General features: G+C 45.1%; 1 protein-coding gene across 1 annotated transcript in view; it reads right to left on the bottom strand.

Annotated features, from left to right (window-relative positions):
- Positions 1 to 2,023: 2,023 nt before the first annotated feature.
- Positions 2,024 to 6,000, bottom strand: part of KIF5C (kinesin family member 5C) — a 145,378-nt gene continuing 141,401 nt past the window's right edge. Inside the window, exon 26 of the mRNA XM_054562730.1 lies at positions 2,024 to 2,270. The gene's annotated coding sequence lies outside the window, so the exon portion shown is untranslated. The remainder of the gene's footprint in view (positions 2,271 to 6,000) is intronic.

Genomic DNA, 6,000 nt, shown 5'->3' with positions numbered 1-6,000 from the left:
TTGAATACACTGCATAATCCATTCCAATAATCTGCCTACCTATTAGTCACAGTGTAGGAAAATGAGCTTAGAGGTCCTGTAAAGATCAAAGCTAGGTGAACTGACTGGCCGATCAGCAACTAGCAGTGGTATCTTTAAGAGACATCAAAGCCAACTTTCTCTGTGAATAAAAGTAAAGTGAATTTTGTGAGTGCCTTATGGAGATCAAGAAATATGGAACTACAAGCGACTGTTTCTTTGAAACATAAAAGGGCCAAGCAATTCTTTAGAAATAAAAAAGGGGTACCAAGGAAAAAAATTACTTTGGAAAAAATAAAAAAAAAAATTAGCAAGAAAGCCAAAAAAGAAATCCCTGACCTTTGTTCAATTTCCAAACACAAAGTAATAGTTGTATAATGGACATCAATGGCATGGCAATCAGTAATTGGCAATCTTTTTAAAGGCCAATGTTTTATCTTCTAAAACCAGAGGCAAGGGTTTAGTCCATGGCGCATGTCACCGCCTGCCAAGGTCCGCGAAGCCCGCCCTACAAGGGCTCTTCTCCCATACCGCACATAGTGACCCGGCGCCTTATACTGGGCCAGTGTTGGCCACAAAAGAAAACCAAACAGAAGAATTTAAAAAATGCAAAATTGTCTTCTTACCAAATAAATACTCCAGTGGGGGTTATCCTTTTCTCTCCTTACTTCCCCCAAAACAAAACACACATAAACAAAGTGCAACATGTAACAGATAAATAAAGTAGCTCTGCTTTGTTAGGGAATTTTATATAAGAAGAGTTTGGAGTCAATTCAATCCTTAGTACTTTGTTCTCTCTCTCTCTCTCTCTCACACACTCTCTCTCACACATACACACACACACACACACACGCACGCACGACTATCTTCCACCCACACCGCCGCAGAGGCCCAGTGTCTCCCCCACACACGCTCCTTTCCAGCGGGGACAGCGGCAGGGGCAGTGCCAGCACACGCGTCTCGGGCGGGCACCACAGGAGGATGGGCACTTTCACCGAGTTTGGTTTGGTTGTCATTGACTTACCCTCAAATTTGTCACAACAGTAGCAGCACAGAAGGCCAACTGAACTGAATCCTTGTCAGTTTCCCTGAAAACTTTACTCCTTGGAACTCCATTATTTTAATATGCACAACAGGAAGGGTTGATACAGCTTTATATTTGTGTATTTGAATACAGCAACAGTTAAATATAAAAGAAAAATAATCCATACTGATTTCATCTAATTCTGCCTGAAATGATGAAACCTCTCTATCTGATGCCAAAGAGAGAACTCAGAATGCTGAGTTAAAATAACAACTTACTCACTGCAACTTATTCATGGCACAAAAATTTGTCCATTACTTTCTCCCCAGGGCTTCCTCTTTCACCTGCAGGAATGAGCCTGGATTTGGGCAGCAATACCCCCTCAAGGAGTAAGATGGTTCCCTTGAGAAAGAGGCCATCCAGGTGCCAGCTCCAACAGGATCAGGGAGGACGGGAGCAACCCCATTTCCACTCATCCAACTTTGCAGCCTTTCTAGCACTTCTGAAGGAGCGATGTTCATACTGGGCTGGCTGAGACTAGTTGCTGCAGGTTCAATAGCAAGCAGCTCAGAGATGAATTTTATGACCTTTCGCATTCACATAGATGTGTTTGAATGAACGAATTCTACATTGCTACTGTCAGATTGTTTTTCTGCCTTGAAGAAGTTTGCTTTGCATTTTAACGGGTGCCATACTAAAAGGTGTATTTTACAGATCCGAAGATGTGACCAGGGTATTCAAAATGCTTCCTTGGAGTTGTTTTGGAAAAGTGTTCAGAATGAAAATTTTGAACCCCGTAGCAGCACTTTTTTTGTTCCCTAAAAATATAAAGTGTTTATTTTACAGGAAACCAGACAGTTGTGGCAGAGTGTCATCGTCTGCCCCCGCGGCACTTGGTTGTTCCCCCCTGGGAACGGCACAGGAGGGCGTGTGAGAAAGGAGGCTCCAGGACGGCCTGGAGGCCGCCCGAGGCCCCGAGGCCCCGGCCGCAGAGGTGGTTCCCGGGAGCAAGTGGGTCTTCTATGATCCTCCCCTTCAGATTTCTCAGGAAGAGAGAAGTCCGAGCACACATCTGTACACACAGAAATTCTACATAGCTCAAATACCTGAAAGTGGCGTACTGCAGATGGCTGGGTAAGCGAGTGTAAAAGAAAGTGGAAATTGTGTAGGAGAAAAAAAGGAACTGGCGATTAACTTAGTCCTTGACATGCTACGTGGAGAGTCATATCTGTTGAAAGAGAACCAAAGAGAGAATACAGGTGTTAGGAAACAGTGGAAATTCACTCCTCACAATTTCTTTTTTTAATTCTAGACATTTAGACCAGAGATATGCAATAGAAATACCATGCGAGCCACATAATTTTAAATTTTTAAGTGGCTATCTTAAAAAGTAAAAAAAAAAAAAACCAGGCAAAATTAATTTTAAGAATGGACAGGGTAAGGCAAAAGTAGGCTTACAGTTCTTCATGTGGAAAATAATACATAATTAATGAACAATAATACAAGAATAAACTATTTCACATACTCCCAACTGTACACCTACTTTTGCCCTACCCTGTATTTCATTTCAATACGTGATCAGCATTACATGTTGAGATGTTTTACATTATAATATTACTACTGCGATAGTTCGCAGTCCTTTTTCCAGTGTCTGCCATCTGGTGTGTATTTTACCCTTTCAGCACATCTCAGTTTTGTCTTGACCAAATTTCTCAGTAATGACATGTGGCCAGTGGATTGGACAGTACAGCCTCCTACTTACCGCTTTCACTTTAAGTGTTTAGCCCTAACTATAGTCTCTTCCAAAAGTCACTATCTATTGCCCTGGTTGGGTGGCTCAGTTGGGTGGAGCATCATCCCATACACTAAAAAGCTGTGGGTTCAGTGGTAATGGGAGACAGCCGATCAATGTTTCTCTCTCACATTGACGTCTGTCTTGTTCTCTCCCTCTCTCCCTCCCTTTCTGTCTCCCCTTCCTCTCTCTCTAAAATCAATAAACACATCCTCAGGTGAGGATGAAACAAAAAGTCACTATCTATTGAAACTGTAGATATTCAGAGAAACGGGATGCATTTTCTCATTCCTAGGGGGAACTGGAAGACCATGTCTCAATTGCCAGCACTTGGGAGACCAAAGCAGGTCAGACCCAGCCCCTAACACAGGCTCTCTCTCCAAGAAAGAGGCTCCCCATCCTGACAGGCAGGTTTTGCCTGCACGAGGTCATGAAGTTGCCCAGGGGAGCGCGCCCCCGCCTTGATTTCACTCCACTTCCCACCAGGTGCTCATCAAGTCTCCAGGATGAGAGCCTGGACCAGTCCTGACGCAGAGGCCAGCCCCTTAGATCAAGTCCAGTGAACTCGGCTTTCAAGAAGAAACTGAAAGGCTCTACTTCCTCACACCAGCGGGAAGCCCTCGAACTCTCTTCTTGCCTATGCATGCTGTGCTGAGTTCAGGGTGGCTGTGGGGTGGGCAGGACAGGAAGGGGGTGGGCAGAGCCTCATCCCTGAGAAGCCTATGGGAAGTGCCCGGCAAGGAAATATGACGGACGCTAAGAAAAAACCCACTGCTCTTAAGATAAGCAAATGTAAAAGAAAATGAAAATTATGAAGAATGGAAAAAAAGGATTATAAAAAGAAGTCTATAACCTGACAGACACTGCTTCTTGTTTTTTGCCTCTAGAAGGCTTCTTACCAAATTTAGTGCTTAGCTGTGGTAAATATCTCAGATTCCTGCTATATAATGCTCTCTTCTCTAGTCTTTTCCTCTTCAATCTGATTCATGAGTATAAGGAACCTTACATATTTTGTATAAATAAGCAGAATATAAATTATTCAGAAAAATCAGAGCATGGAAAGGGATTATAAAAGCAGATAAGAACATAGTGGGTAAAAAAAGAATAGAAATATAGAACAAAGTTGAATAGAAAAAAAGAGAGATGAGTTTGTTGTTACTTTTTAAGACTATCACCTCCTTCCTGACACAAATTATATTGGGGGAGCTTATCTATTAGCCACTGTCTCTTGCTCCAACAGTGTAATTGCTCACAATTATAAAGCAGCTCAATTAAAAGTAGTTTAAATAACCAAATAGGGTAACATTCACAACATTTAGGAGTCAGAGAGACAGGTCTTTTCTGGGGAAGAACATCTTTAATGTTTGGACTTTCTGGTGAGATTCTGTGCTCGTGGCTAGGACCAAAAATGAAAAACTTCTACAGCATGGCCACAGTTGTCATTTACATCCATTTTGAGATGCAAACCAACAGGCCCAGGAACGCAACCCCCATTTCCCTTGCCTTGCAGGTTCACTTCTCTGAGCACACTCTCTCAGAGCCCCTGAGGGTCCCCCTGGTCGGGCGAGACGGTCTTCCTGTGTGTCGGGGGCGGGGAAGTGCTGAGCACACACCGTCCGTTCCAGGATTGGGGCTTAACCCAAGGACTGCAGCCAAGCCATGTTGACAGGGCCGAACATTAGACACACAGACTCAGCGGGGCGGCCCCGATAACTCCAGCAGACCAGGAAGTGACAGGATTCCCACTGGAAGGCCTTTCATCCGAATCCCCCACTCCGCGCCATGTGCAAGATCCAGCACGTTTTGGCTAAGAGTTTGGAAGGAATGGGGCCACGGAGGAGGCTCCACCTGCTCAGTTCAGTCCCCTTAAGGAGGCGGGAAGAGGAGAGCTGAGATTGTGACAGGTTGCCGAAAGGAAAAATACAGGAACTCCACCACTGAAAGGTCCTCCATTAAAGAGAGGTTGTTCTTCTTCATTCTGAGTTAAAGATCTTTATGCACTGTCTGCCAAAGCAGTCTTTCCAGCAGGCCCAGGAAAAACATACTTAACTAGACACTGCCATTCATCTCCCGACTATCTGAATGCTCATCTCCTCAGATAAGATTGGGAGAGAAAAGGCCTATAACTTACAAAGGTAAATGGGTTAGTCTCAGGAAAAACTGTTTCTTATTGTTCTGATCACACAGACTGGCCTCCAGGACAGGCTGGAGAATCCTGAGGACATTTCAAACCCACTGCTGTTTCCCTGGCTAGGAGGCTCACTTGGTTGGAGCGTTGCCCCCCAAAACAGAAAGGTTACGAGTTAGATTCCCAGTCAGGGCACATACCTGGACTGTGGGTTTGATCCCTGGGCCCAGTCCAAGCACATACGGGAGGCAGCAAATGTATACTTCACTTTCTCCCGTCCTCTCCCTCTAAAAGCCATGAAAAAATGTCCTGAGGCGCAGATTAAAAAAAAACCCAAAAAACCAAAAAACCCAGTTCTGGTGACCCTCTGGGATGGTTCCGAATTGTCACTCACCCACCTGAAAGCAGGGTTCTGGACCAAGTGACCTGACTGGACTGTCCCTGGGTCTCTGCCAAACTAGAGATGGTGATTCAGAATGGCACTGCATGACCGGACTTAGAAGTAAAATCACCTTCCTTTAAAAGGAGTGGAGGAGGCTGGAAAAAGAAGCTAATTATATAAGGGTTTTGCAAGAAGTATTTAGAGACACCCCCCCCCAACTTTGGCTTTTGCAGTTGCTTTCAGTGGATCTGCACTTAATCCAAACAGCACATAGTTTTATCTTTTCTTTTGCCTTTCTACAATTCAGTCCCCACATTGTAAGAATTACCAACTGTACTTCATGTATCACTGCTGAATAGATGTGGATTTATCTCACAGGAGTATTAGTGCAATCTGCTGAGGAGGAACAGTGGCTCGGAATTTGCAACTCTGAGGAACGCGACACTGAGAAGAATTCAAGGAGAGCAGCCCCCTCTGCCAGGTCCTCCGCGGTTCCTCCCCAGCCCACCTGCTGGGTTCAAGGCGGGACACCGCAGCAGCGCCCACCGGCAGCGGCTGGGGTCCTCGGCCCCACGCCCTGCCTTGTCTAGCCTTCCTAGGCCTTTTCCCACAGCCACCACAACACGGCCTCATACTTGCGACGGCCTAACTGGTGC

This window comes from Pteronotus mesoamericanus, unplaced genomic scaffold (assembly GCF_021234165.1).
Source record: "Pteronotus mesoamericanus isolate MK-2021 breed Mesoamerican mustached bat unplaced genomic scaffold, CSHL_Meso_final scaffold_651, whole genome shotgun sequence".
NCBI lineage: Eukaryota > Metazoa > Chordata > Mammalia > Chiroptera > Mormoopidae > Pteronotus > Pteronotus mesoamericanus.
Note: the sequence above shows the minus strand (reverse complement) of the source record. Positions and strands in the feature narration are given on the sequence as shown.